This window comes from Haemaphysalis longicornis, unplaced genomic scaffold, assembly GCF_048455015.1.
Source record: "Haemaphysalis longicornis isolate Haplotype H1 unplaced genomic scaffold, Haemaphysalis longicornis Haplotype H1 scaffold_6, whole genome shotgun sequence".
NCBI lineage: Eukaryota > Metazoa > Arthropoda > Arachnida > Ixodida > Ixodidae > Haemaphysalis > Haemaphysalis longicornis.
Window position 1 is genome coordinate 36284455 of NW_027526407.1, and position 15202 is coordinate 36299656.

Below are 15202 nucleotides of genomic sequence, written 5' to 3' on the forward strand. Positions count from 1 at the left end.
GGCTCCGCCCATGGCAGCCCGCTACTGCAGTGACAGATTTCCCTCTAGTATATATTAGTATGAAACTCTATGGCGTTAAGCATAGAATTTGCGTGGCGATGACACTGCTGTTCTCGTAGAGCGACTGTTGACTTTCGAGCCGACACAAGAGAAGCACGGCTCCGCTGTTTGATCAGATAGCCAGGCTGGCCGAAACAACTTTATACTCAGCGGAATATATAAAAAAAAAATGATGCATCGGCCCGAGGAGTGAGCAGGAACAATAAACTCCACTGCGCAGGAAGAGGGCGTTCCTTAAAGAAGTATGGATTCTTGCTTCTCCTTCTTGCCTATTGCGGTTGAGCACACCTGCGCACCTTTCCCTTCAGACACTCCAATTGCAACTGCGCCTAATCTCGGCCGCATACGGGTACGCGATTCTCGAGCTGTCTTTGTTGTCTCAAGTTCGAGTTGATGACGCCATACGCGAGGCCACCTGAAAGGCACAGCTGACGAGCACATCAACTGCGGACGGGTAGTGCACAAGAAAAATCGCTCAGTCGGCTTAGCACCCTCATTGAGGTATAAATGCCATTTATGGGCGCCCATAAAAAACACAAAAGAAACGAAGCCGACTTGTAGCTTGAATTATTATTAAAACAAAGGCTTTTCAGCTCTCTTACGGGAGCTTTGTTCGCAATGAGGATGACGGCTGAAGAGATCCCGTTATGTTTGCTCCAGGAAGGGATGTACGAAATATGCGGATGCGTGTGAGAAATGGCTATCATTGTGATTACGTGTGTGCTTCGTAAGCGGTATTGTCAGATGTTCCAAGTCAAACCAAGAACTTTGTTACTTCTGTTTCTTTCTTTTGTCATGATCTCCCCATGGGGCTCTTTATATTCCACCGAAATGCGCTTTGTCGTGTACAGCTACAGCATTAGACAGTAATGGTTATTTTGTTATTCCTGTGCTGTTTGAATCTCTGCTGAAAATTGCCGTTTTCACCAACGTGGCACCGGTAGCAGTAACTGATTGTAGAAACTGTCGTGGTCGGTGTAAATTCTTGAGGTATGTCGAATGTTTTCCAAATTTGTTAAAGCGGGCCATTAAATATTTTCTAACATTAACCTTATAAATTACAGTTTTATATGACACTGAAAAGGAGAAAGATTGAAGAAATCATATGGGCACTTGTTATAACAAAACTTGCTGATACAGGGTGTTAGACGAGTATTCATAGTCAGCGCATGCAATACCGGAATTTTAAACTTTGTGGAACAGCGGTAGCCAATTGATCACACTATGAAACTAACTCGGATCTTTTTTATACAATATTTAGAATGATGTTTTAGTAAAACTACTGAAAAATGTGTCGTGTTTTCTGCGTTACTTGGAAATAAACATATGAACGCTTATTATTAAACGCTTATTAATTAAACGCTTACTAATTAAACATATCAAACATACCTGCAAGCCTAGGCAACACCGGACGTCCACACTCCGCCAGCACTCAATTGACACAGCTCGACTGTATCTAATACTCCTGCCTTTCCGTCCACACAAAAAACAAAAAAGAACACCCTACTCTCCACCCATTCCCTAAGCCACAGCAAGCTTATTCTATCACTGACTTTAGATGCAGACGTTCTTTAGTCGCACCGTTCCCTTATACACCTCCGCTTCCCTTTTCCCCCAATATTGCCAACCATGCAACTTTCCCCTTACCACGAGCACCTCGTATACCAACTGAAAAATGCCTTCAACATACCCAATCTTTTACATATAAACGAATGACACACAAGTGTGAGACACACAACAGAAAAAAACGAAGATAAATTGCAGGTCACCTTGGATTTCACGTAGAATGGAAGCCGGATGTATGCTAACTCTACGTTTTGCTTGGTTGTAAACCTGTGCCATGCGTTTCTTTTTGTGCCTCCGATATGTACACAAGCTCGTTGGTATCCCGTTCGGTATTAGACGTTTTTTAGGTGCGCTTTTGATTTCTGCAGCGATTCCGAATAAGTTTAATACGGCCACGGCAGAATGTGCTGCGGTTTCCCCACGTGAAATGCGTCGGCAGTATATTAACCAAATTGTGGCCGAATTTTTTTCAATTAAGGAGTCTTAAACCACAGAAAATGCAGCATACCGACGGAACCAGACAACACGCCCTAAGTAACCAAAATTTCAAATTAACGGAGCCACATTAACGGGGTTTTACAGTGCTGTGTTCCATCGTTTCGCTGCTTAAACTTGGCCTGCCTCAGAATAATTATATTTATTTGAATTACCAGTATTGGTTGCGGTTATAACACACGATGTACACGGTTGGTAGCAGTCTTTGAGAAAATACGGAGGCGCCGCCAGTGTGGGCTAGCAAGAAATTCGTTAACTCCAGACTCTTCCGTATTGTTCATGTCCCGGTTATTGCTTTGCTTCAGTGAGCGGCAGCTGTAAAACAAGGCAGCCACCCGTGACACGATAAGCTCCAGGCCCGTTCTATCGAAATGAAAGGAGTTGTTTGTTGTGACTATAGTCCCGGGTGGGATCCTGGATAAAATTGCTCAAGCCTAGAGAAGATATTGAGAAAGGTCGAGAAAGAGCGCACGTCCGCGAACAATAATCAGAGCAGGCCAGGGTTCGGGGAGATGATACAGTGTAGCCCCACTAGAAGGGACCACGTGGTAGAAACCTACACTCGTTGCGATAGCGATCGGAAGCGGGCCGACGTTGTTTGGGATCCTTTTTGACAGCGCAAACACGCACGGTGAGAAAGCATGAAAGCAAATGGTGCTGGGAGGGCCGTTATTGTCATCTGCTTGTGCTTTGATACCCGTCGCTCCTAGTTACCGTGGAATAAAAACAGCGAAAAAAAAGGTTCTGCGAGCACCAAGGTCGAGACCGCCGAAGTGGCAGCGATATGAAATACGGAGCGAAATTTCAAAGATGAGAAGCATCCCCGAGCACTGAAAATAGAAATGCAAAAAGTGTTTCATCCAAGTGTTTTGCTTTACTTGCGGTCTTGCTGCTTTCGAATATTTTATTGTCGCCTTTGGAGGCTCTTTCTATTGTGCGCGTATTTTTTGCAGTGTTCGGTGCACTGTTGTGAGACCCAAATAAAAAGTTTCGGCCGGTCGCACGTGACATTGAAAAAAACCCGATGATATTTTTAACAAAGCACTACGAACAACCCTTTAAGATTTGCAAACAAACTGGAGGCCGTGAACCAACACGCCCAGGAAGCGATGAACCATTTTTTTCCGCTCGACGATGCTGTAGGTGAGGTATTTTTTTGATGGCAGAACGGAGCCTGAGAATGAATAGGATACCATTTGTATGTTCATGGTTGACAGCAATCCGCTTAAGTGAGAAAACTTTGCAGGTAAAGATTGTGCTCGTTGGAGCCTGATAGCCCGGTCGAGCTATACAAAATGGCATGCAGATGGAAGAGATGCATGCTACAGAGGTGATCAGGCTGCTGTTCCAGCAGACGTGGTGTCGCGTGATGATTATATTTTTGCGGGATGATCGCAACGTTACAGTGAGGTTTGGAACTTCAAGGTGGTGCACCATAAACTTGTTTACTCGGTTGAGTATTCTATCCATCGCAGATGATTCAAGGTGAGGGGGTGTTAAACAAAGATGGGATTTACAACAGTTGTGTAAGTGCCAGCCAGTGTTGTGGGTGTGTGTGGGCGGCCGAAGTAATGGAGCGCCGTCAAATTGGACCCACCGTGTAAGAGCTACAGCTCTAATTTCCAATTTCTACGCCCACTAAATTGGAAAGGAGATTCCGCTGAGATTGCCTCGTATAATTGCAGTGTTACTCCGTGAACGTATTTTCTTCAGTTGACGTTTGGCGAAGAGCCGGAGCAGTGGGGAGAGGCTAGAGTTCTGCACGGTGTCGATGGTAAGTACGTTGGCGGGTGGTGGGTGGTCAGTTGTAAAGAAGGAAGGGGGAATTAGGTTTTGGTACAATGTCGGGTGAAGGCATAGTAGTTTGGAAAAGAATTTACACGACTCAGGTTCATGGCCGAAGAGTTGGTGGATATTAAATGAACTGAGGTTGTTTTGGTGAGAAACTGGAACAGCTCTGAGTATTATATTTTTTCTGAGCCCATAAAGAGTTTAATTTAAAGCCTTGGCTCGGATAACAAGTAGTTATTCCCCACATTGTACCGGGACATCTAGCTAATGTGTACTTTGATCATAAATAAAGTCTTCTTTATCTTTGTGCTCGTTGCTGTGCGCTCAGAGCTATATAATGGGGACTTTATGTTCAAGTGAACCGTTTTGTGCACTCCATAATCGGTACTCATATTAAATACAAATCTAACAAGCCGACATCCGGACCAATTATAGGACAACCCGAATGAGATAAGAGAGATTTCGTGGAGGCTAAATAAAAAATGGAATGAACCGTAATAACCTGCATTTCACTAGGCATGGATGAAATCGAGTCTGCGTTTAATGGCCTCCATTTGGAATTGTGTTACTTTGTTTTCTTCAAAAGCAGCAACACGGTGCGGCGTAGGTTCCTCGGAGGTCAAATGTAGAGCATGGCCCGATAGCTGAATCATTGCGCACAAATGAGGTGTCGGTAAGGCATGGCGAAGATGCAGTTTTTTCCATCTTGTCAGAAAAAAAACGTATATCTTACAAGATATTAGGGCAAATGCCTGAATGACTTCTGTATTTCGATGAAATATATTACCATGTTAGTTGATATAAAGAATTATTACCGTGTGTTTTAGGTGCTAAAAGAAGCCCTAAGAATTTAAACATTTTTGGCATTCCGCCTTTCGGGATTATTGGCATTGTGACAACATCATAAAAAGGTGGCCCTAAACAGCGACGACCGCATGTTCAGAAGTGTCTGAAAAATAAAACATTGATAGGATGACAATGTGTTACTGGAATACGATTAACGGTAATCCCGTCATCGACAATACAAAATCACTGAAGTGACTTTGCTGACAAACAATTTACATCACAGTAATGACGTAAAAATGGCTGCAGCATAAATCCCGTTGTGATTTTGTTGTTTTTAGGTAACATGGCAGCAACAAGCCTAACGAAAGGGGCAGTGAAATGGGAAGGTGTGGCCAAAGAAAAAAAAAATATGCTAGTAGTACTTTAGTTGTTGAAATTAGTGGTTCAACGGGTGTGCGAGTGCATGCTAACAGCTGCTTTTACCGCAGTTATTTAGACCTAGCTAAAATAATAGCTTCGTTGTGTCTGACAGCCTAGTGCTAGGTTTAAAAATAAAGTTCTAGCTTTAGTGAAGGCGGCCGAAATAACAAGAACTGCAAGGGAAAAACACATCTTACCTGGTTGGAAAAACGCTACTTTTGTGTAGGCGAGAAATGGCGCAAGCAACAACAAATTTCGACAATGTACACCTAACTGGAACAAGGAATACCATTCTTCTCTCTAAAGGAAACTAGAACAATGCAGGCATGATAGCAGCGAAAATAGTCATAAGTGGCACGAGAAAAGGCTTGGTACCCTTTTTGGTATCGGCAGTGTGGCCTCTTAGTCCTTTTGAATGCGGGATGCTGGGAGTGTCAGGAGTTATGTGTACGGACACTTCAATCACCGTAACACATTGTGGAAGATGGAATTCTTCTGCCTCTTCACTATTCATGTTTCTGCAAAAAATCTGAGAATTACATTGTTCCTGTCTAAGGAACATGATGCAATACCATTCTCGTACTTCGCAAAACGGGAATAAATATGACGCCACGACAGATACTATTTGCCTTACTTGAGGTGGGATTGAATGCGGGGAAAAGGCGCTACCCAGGTGAGCTTTTGTGGCATGTAGCACGTTTCGACGAAAAGCCACGCAATTTAGAGGGAATATGGGCAGGTGTCCAATAACCACTTTTGTTCTACCCCTTTCAGTCACTGAATTGAGGGGACTTCTCCAGAGAAGGCTGAATGCTGACGACGTAGACTGGTTTTTCGTTGAACCGATTTCTATTCTACATGAATTTTTTTAAACTAACGTTCAGCAAAAGCAAAGCTTTAGCCAATTTTAGAGCGTGGTGGAAGGCTAAGAGGGTGCTTTACATTGCCACTAAACACTTTTGTTGTGCTATGAAATGGTATTCAATTTAAGCCAGTCATTTGCGCCTTGGGATACCAGGAGTCCTTTCCTGTTTCGGAGAGCATTCCATCTGCGAAAAGCCCTATCCAGAGAAAAGCAGAAAGAATAGTAGTCTTTACTTGTGAAGAAACAAACCGTCAGCTGAAAATAAACTAAGGTGGGGAAAGGCGCGAACTTCAATACAAATAGGACAATAGAAAATTTTGAGACGGTTGCAGTGTTAAGCGTTTGTCGACGATTCAACCGAAACAAAATGATCAGTGGTACACAGGCGTAATGATAAGGAATGCTACGGAGAAAATCTGGCGATACTCGCATAGAGGATATCACATTACCGAATTACGGGGCGGAACCCGCGATTCAGAAAATCACAACGGGGAAACAGAGGTGCAATGAGAAAGCATACATGCCAAGGGGTGTTTTATTCGATGGTTTCGAAAGTTTCTGAAATTACAGGCTTGGGCTTTTCGTCTCTTTTGTCGGTGGTAACGACGGAATGGCATTTTCTGGCCGTCGCTCGAAACGAAAACACTGAACATAGAAACCTTTAGAATAAAAACTCCTTCAATCCCTTTGTTTTTCCTACCGGTGTCCTTTCGATGGCTCAGCGTTCGTATTTCGCTCGTGCCTGCAGCAGCGTGAACCAGACGCCTACACCGAAGACATAAAATTCGGCTGTTGTTTTGCCTTCCAGCGAGGAAGGAACCGGAGTTTCTTTTCTTTCTATGTTTTCGATCGCAAATCTCTAGAATAAATTGAACCACCAGCGAGGCAGGGTCATTGCTTGAGCGTGTCAGTTTACAACATGATTTTTACGGTGCTGTCTCCGCTTTGGTCGCCGTTGTTGGTTCATTTGCCCTGTTCTCATTTAATGATATTTGGAGCGTAAACATGTTCAAATTATATATTTTCACTGTATAGACCTATTGTTACTCATAAAAGGACCCATCTCCCCACGAGGGGGACTCGAGTAAATGCGTCGCATAGGGGGTGGGTGTATTGTGTTAACGTTTAGTGTTTGGGGAGTTGGTGGCAGTGAATGCGTTGTATCAGCAGCTTCTTGACGTAGTTTGAATGAGTCAAGGATATAAGGCGCGTTCGTAGCCTTTCATTCTGTGTCGGTTTTGTGGCGCAGTGGGAAGAGCACCATGTACCTCGCGTTCCGCCCACAGGTAGTGAATGCGTTGTATCAGCAGCTTCTTGACGTAGTTTGAATGAGTCAAGGATATAAGGCGCGTTCGTAGCCTTCCATTCTGTGTCTGCTTTGTGGCGCAGTGGGTAGAGCACCATGTACCTTGCGTTCCGCCCGCAGGGTCGTGGGATTGAAACCAGGCGCCGGTAAGTATTATTTTTTTAATATAGTGTAGGGGGAGGGGTGTGGACCTGTTGTTGAGAGCGAGGAGGGTAGCGTGATGCGGGAGAGGAGGAGTGGGGGAGAGGGCGCACCTGGAACGGCTGTTGCGAACGCCGAGGCACGCCGACAACGCCGGGTGACATCGTGAGGTAAAGAAATGCTCTGCATTTAAAACACTATTTTCCTAGTAAAAGTGGAAAGAACTGAACTTTTGTTTCACAATAAAATTGGAAGACTCTTACGGCGAGCAAGCACCCGGTATGTGTCATGGGCCCCTCAGACTCCTCCTCATGGGCCCCTCAGGGCACTATTCTGCCCACAGTTGTGAAGTAGTTCCAAAATTTGCAGAAATGTTCAAGCACCGTAGCTGGTTCCCGTAATCTGGATAACACTATGACCCATTTTTACTCTCTCACCCGTTTACACACACACACACACACGCACACGCACCCGCACACACGCACACGCACACACGCGCACACGCACACACGCGCACACGCCCACGCGCGCGCCCGCACGCACGCACGCACGCGCGTGCGCGCACACACACGCGCACACACACACACACACACACGCACGCACACGGACATGCACATGCGCACGCGCACGCGCACGCTCACTCTCCTCACTCACTCACTCACTCACTCACTCACTCACTCACTCACTCACTCACTCACTCACTCACTCACTCACTCACTCACTCACTCACTCACTCACTCACTCACTCACTCACTCACTCACTCACTCACTCACTCACTCACACACACACACACACACACTTTATCGGGTATTTATGTGAAGGGATTTTGCTGCCTGCGCTTGGGGGTGGTAGCCAGCGCCACTTGGACTACTCGGTGTGAAGGGGACCTTCTTTTTTGCCCCTGGTCCGTGACTCGCGTGTCTACGACATGTCGAGAGTGGTCGACCAGCGTTGAATAGGGATTCGCATTCAAGAATGCCAAGGAAAGCAAGGGGGAGGATGCGGTAGGTAATTGAAATAGATAAAGAATTTTTGAAAGAAAGAAAGTGGTGAAGAAATGCCCACCAGGTGGGATCCGAACTCACGACCTCCAGAATACCGGTCTGTTGCGATGACCACTACGGTACCAGCGCGGCTGTTTTCCCCTTCCCTTTATCGGGTATTTATGTGAAGGGATTTTGCTGCCTGCACTTTGGGGTGGTATCCAGCACCACTTGGACTACTCGGTGTGAAGGGGACCTTCTTTTTTTGCCCATGATCCGTGACTCGCGTGTCTACGACATGTCGAGAGTGGTCGACCAGCGTTGAACCTTCTTAGGTACCGGAAACCTAGGGGATAGCCCAAATTTTGCAAGGAAACACGGCCCGTTTTTACGTGCAGCTGTTTGCATACGGAATCTAGGTGTTGCGCCTTGTTGCAGAGGTAAGTAGCAAGATAAAGATGGACCACTGAGTAACAAAACCAAAGTTCAGGACCTGTGCAGGACAAGGAGATCCGGAAGCCACTTTTGGGAGTCCCCGCTTGGTGAACGATTAAGGAGCTTTTGGTGTTCAGTACCACTCGGAATCGTTCTTTGCCTTAAACACTGCCACCCCCTCCCCCTCAACTTGAAAAAAAGGCCAGCCACCACGACCGAGACAAGATGGAGGAAAAATCGGAAAGAATGCTACGGGATTGTAGGTATAGTTACTGACAAGGCGTCCACTACAAAATTGCAAAGGGGGCAAAAGCCTAAAAGTGTGCGAGACAGGACGCACGTGGAGCGCAACGTAAGATTGAAAAAAGCCCACAGGGAGAAAAAGAAAGAGCAATGCGACAAACGGGACCAGGACAGGAAAGTCAGTTGGCAATTTGGATTTGCTGCAAGCGAAAACGTTTGAGTACAACGCGCTTGTCCTGTGGTTTATAAAACTAAAACGTAGGAGCATAAAATTTATTTGCCTTTCTTAAAATAAACAATAAAAACAGTATTGGTTGGAGAACACGTAAAATTCTTGAAAATAACTACCAAAATGAGCTTGGCCAAAATAAATGAGGAGACGTTATAGCCGGTCAAGACAATGCAAGAAAGATTTTGAGGAAAAACTGGAGCGTATTCCCGAAAAATGAGCAGAAACAAATAATTCAAGAATGGTTTTGCCAAGAAGCTCCTCTGTTCGAATAAATTACAAAAGAAACATTGGGGGATTGAAAAGGGAAAAGGGAAAAGCAAAAAATGGGGGTCAGCTTAGCGAATACTAAAGAATAATTGAAAGTCGTCGCGAGCCATTTATGATGGCGACCGGAGGGTAGACAGCAGGTTGTGGACATTGCCGCTGCTGATTATTTTTTGGTAATGCAGAAAAAATTGGAGTTACCCAACAAGCCACCTTAAAAAGCGGCGGCACCACTATACAGGAGAATTCCTACGAAACACACGATGGTAATGCAGGTTTTTTTTAATGCGGTCATTACGCTTCCGTCGAGGACTTGCGTGGGACAAAGGATATTGTTTTTCACAACAGGACTACACCTTCAAAACGTTCTAATACAAAAGGGCTAAGTAAAAAAACCGAAACAAAACAAAAATAGCTTATATGTAGGACGTCTATTTCATCATGATGAGGTTTGATTGACCCTTTTTATTCAGAATCAGAAATAGCTTTTATTTGCCTGAAAGGAAGAACGGACCTTACAGAAAAAGCTGCTCATTAAGCAGCTTGACGAGGTCTGAAGCGGTATACACAAGGTGGGAGCAACAAAGCAGCAAAATGTATTGTTCAGTCACGGGGAAAGAAGAGGAGAAAGTGGGAAATAAATAAAATGATCTGCCACAAATGGGGTGACCAAGAGAAGAAAGCAAAAAAAGAATAAAAGATTACATACGCAGACATGTACATAATAATATATCACTATATCAGGTATAAAGACATGTACGCACGCACAAGTCTGTAGAACAAGTGTAATCCCGTATATACTGGCCTATACAGAGCTATATATACCTGCGTATGGCATGTATACACGCTATGCATGTACGCCTGCAGGGTAAACGAAAGTTTATAGAAGTGGCAGAAAAGCAGTAAGAAAGAACTAAACGTGTTACGCATTAAGAACAACTGGGAGAACTAAACGTTCAAACAACCCCGTAATACACAAAACAAATCCTAGGTACACATAGGAACTGACATAGAACGAAACTGAAGGAAACGCCGACATATTCGTTCACACTAATAGACGTAAAACAGTGTACCACGCCAAAAGAAAACATGCCATCTTCTACCGCTAAGAAATTTCGCTTGAAACGCATTGCATGCAATCCAGCCTATGTATTGAAGGACCATCAAGTAAATTTACATTAGGGTTCAGTGTGTAAGGTATTACATATTTTAACGCTTGTTGACCGTAGTTTGGGCGAGATCGGAAGGACTTACTTTCCTGATCGTCGAGTATTGGCGGCCGGTATGAGTTCTTTTAACGCTGACAGTTTGATTAGAACAGTAGTGCGGAGTGAGGTTTTAGTTTAGTGCGAGTAATGAAACAATAATACGAGGTAGCATCATGGGAAATCACAATAATTTGAAACGAATAAAGAGCGGTTTTGCGTGTGCGCAGTACCACTTGCCCGCGATGAGGAGAATTGCTTTCTTTTTTAGACTTCCAATTTTACACAAATTTGGTCGCTTACTCGGCGCCCCAAAACAAGACGAAATTATGAAATTTGGGTTCTAACTAACGAGTTGTATATTTTCTTTTTAATATTAAGTCGGCGGATACCATGACAACGAGAAAGGGCTCCTAGAGCTTTTGGTAATCATAGAGATACGTAATTATGGGGCTCATTTTATCGAAGGTGTTAATCAAATATGACGCTCAGTGCTTTATCGTGGCTAATTACCTCAACGAGATTACCACCTAGCTTATTGTAAAAATAGCTTCTACACTCCAGTTTATTACACGAAAAAGAACAGATTTTCTCTTAATCGTAGTTGTGATATGATTGTTTTAGTTCGAGCAATTTGAAAGTTAATCTAGGATACCATGTGCTCTCAAAATTATTTCTATAGTTGAAGGACCTGAGATACATTGGGAGGCCACGTCAGCATCAATTACAAATTGAGTTTTTCTGGAAATTATTACCAGGTCGTTGATGTAAACATTGAAACGAAAAGGTCCCAGTATGCTGCCCTGAGGGCCCCCACATTTACGTTGCGCTTGGATGAAGGAAGTTTATCAATATGCACTAGTTGTTCCCGATATTTAAGATATGAACGGAACATTTTGGGTGCGTCACCTCCAACGCCACACATGTCTAAATTATTTAAGAGGATATCGTGATTTTTTACGCTTCAAAATCTCACTAGAATGCGAAATTCTTTTCAGATAAGAAGCAAATCTTATTGAACACAGCACACATGAGCGCCCGGGTTCCATATGGATTTCATACGATGGTAATAAGCACAAATATGACCATCACGCTCATCAGCCTGTGCACGCCCACTTCAGGGCAAAGGCATCTCCAATAGATCTCCCATTACTCCAAATATTCCGTTTAGGTAAACATTTAGTTTCTTTTGTAAGACTTCTACTTTCAGAGTTGCAGTAGAACCTATCCATCTGTCTGCCCCTTCAACCAGTCCAGTGCGCGTTCACGTTATTGGGATACTGCGTCAGTGGAAATTTATGGGTCACTGAATATACTTACCGGTTGTGACAAGTCAGTGATTCAACTTGGGAGGACCTCGTAATTGGTCATTGACTCATATTGACCTACACGTGTTTCTTATGTTATTCACTAGCACAACGTGACGATTGAATAAATATAATAAATAATAAATATTATTACACTATAGTAAATATACAAACTTAAACATCAAATATACACTGTCGCAGGGATAAATTTTATTTTCTGTTCCGGTGTATTCGACCGGGCAGTAACCATCAATACAGCACGAACTGGTCACATTTCACGATAGCTTCTTTGTGGACTTGAAATCACTTTATCTTCATTGGATTTTTCGAGTTGGCTTCACACCATGAACCTTGTGCAGCAATGTTTGAAGTGTTCTACTGGGAAAGCGTCTCTTCTTGGTCTACTTCCCGCCTCTAGAACTTCTCTTTTCGCGTGTACATGGAAAAATGAATCTGGAATTGTGATTGCGCACCACCATTGGAACCGCCTAAATTACCCACGACATATAACGGTAATCCGCATAACGTTTACCCACATACTCTGTCACATACAAAACAGCGAGAAAAAAAATTCAGAACAAAAATTGCATATAAAGAAGCCCTCAAGCATCATTCTTCAACAAGTTCAGATATACTGCGTGCAAGTAACTTGAAACATGGACCATTGAATATTTCAGCGGAGTTTGAACCAAGGAGGTTAAAAAAATGCTTCGTTAGAACCAAGCTGCCGGAAGTAAGAAAGAATAAGCAAAAAAAAAAAAATACCAGTGAAAACGGGACCGGGGTATGTAAGTCGGTGGCTGCGGTGGGACGTAGATCTTTTTTAACGGGATCCCGTCCCTCACAGGCTAGGTCAAACCCTGTTGGCGGCGACATTAATCTCGTCCGCGGCTAAAGGCGGAAAGGTCTAGGGTGAATAAGGCTCGTTTCGTGGCCTAGAGTAAGGTAGTCGTGACGGATGAACAGCTGCTGTTCAAACATTCAGTAGGGCGGGAAAGACGGCCGACAGGGAACGGAAGAAGAACAGGAGTAAGGTAACTAAGGGTTCCCCCGGCAAAATCTTGCCGAAGATCCAGTTCCTCGGTCAAGATTAAGCGAACGTCCGGTATGAAAGAGAGCTTCAGCTTGGGGTTGTCGTCTGGCTTCATTTGTCTGGGATTTCGTTTTGTTTAAACATACGGCGTGGCTTTAAAGGGCTTGCCTTACGAACACGGAAAAGAAGTCAAACACACAAATACAATGCTATTTACGCAAAAATAAATAGGAATATCCTAAAAGCAACAATACTTATGGTTCTCGCGGTGGATCGAAAACGTCCATTTGTAGTCCTTGATCTATAGCCGTTGGTGGAATCTCGGTGGCAAGCACTGGCAATTCAGCCTAAAATTTCAAATAGAACCATATTTTGAAATAAAACATTACTTGCAAGCTTGGGCTCGGGTGGTTTTGGTCTTCCCAGAGGTAAAAACGTTCGGGGGCAGGAAATCTACTTTTAAAGAAAAAACAGTTGTCCCCCCATCACTTTTCATATTTGAGTTCGGTTTTACGTCGCATTCGCCATCACGTTCGGGATTCCGCTTGCTGCCCTTTACCCGACAACGCTGACTGCACATTATTCTTTCGAGAACGACTGGAATTCTGGATTGGCAGTACGACTGTCAGATCAGAGCCGCGACAATTTCGCTCCCCCAATCGGAAGACAGTTTTGTTTGTAGATTAAAGCCAGACTACACACAGGATGAGGGCTACCCACATTACACTCCTCGTCCTGTGTGTTCCTTGGCTTGGTTAAGTTCTTATTGGACTGTTCTTAAGTATGTCCGACAGTTCTAGTAATCAAATAACCCACGTGTTTTGTTTGCATGATTTCTGCAGGTAAGGGATGTGAACGGATTTGTTGGCGAATGCATTTTGTTTTTGTTATGACTGGCACCGCTTGCGACGGCGAGACCCCGTCTTTCATGTTTTTTTGATTTTGTTTATACCGCTTATTTCGTCTTTGCTTTTAAACAAGCCACTTTATTTTTATTCTTTTTGTATTCAAGGTACTCCAGTGAAGTGCTGGATTAGGAAGGCCACGGTTACCTTGTTATAACATTTATAATTTGTTATTTTATTTATGACCAGCTATAGGTGTGCCGCAATTGCCCGAGAGAAAGTTAAAACATTGGGAATGGGCGACCGATCCTTGTCCCTATTTTTGTACTGAAGGATTAAATGCATATTTTTAGAGACGAAAACGGGAGGCGTATCTTGAACTTGGGTTTTAATACAGTGTGCCATGTGCTACGTTTGCGCTCAGCCATGATGACAGGCACCAAGCTTGCTCCGAGAGGTCCTAGTTTAGATAAGTTCTCACAATATACTTGTCGTCATCAGGGGGTGGTATGGAAGGGCTCTAGATGTCACTGGTGGTTTGCTGGAAGACGAATAGTGCTCGAAATATCCTAAAATATGGTTACCTGTCGACGAATGTTGCAGATATAAAATCAAATTTTGGACGTCCCATGTTTAGGTGTACTTTTCAGTGGGCAAGAATTTCCTCAATACTCTCCCCAATTCTGATTGGCTGGTGCCGTGTTTGTGTTAGCTGCGAATGTGCGAAAAAAATAGTATATTGTGATAACCATTTTACATACACCTGACGTGCAGCCGTACGATTATCTGACCAGAATTCATGCAAATACGTGAGCATGCACCGGAAACGTAGCTATACAACTACAAATGCAATCTGCATGGCTTTCCTAGAATATATAGCACTTCCCCACAAATTCGTTTTTTCTAACTGAGGCAAATTATGCTGCAGCTGTGAAGTTTTCGAAGAAAGGTACAGTGTCCATCGCAGCCACAGCTTTAATTTAGGCGGATCTTCTCTTACGGTGCAGTAATCTGCCGTAATAAGAACGTTTCCTACTACCTCAAGGGCCCAGTCATGACTTGGAAGGAAAAACAAAACAGTAAGAGAATTTGTGAGCCCTACCTCACTGAAGACGCCCTTATAATTATGGGGCCGTTATGGCAGGAGCACTTGTATCCAGTAAGTATTTTTAATATTATAAATGGCCAGAACGTTGCATCTTCTTCAAGTGCTCACAGTTTGTC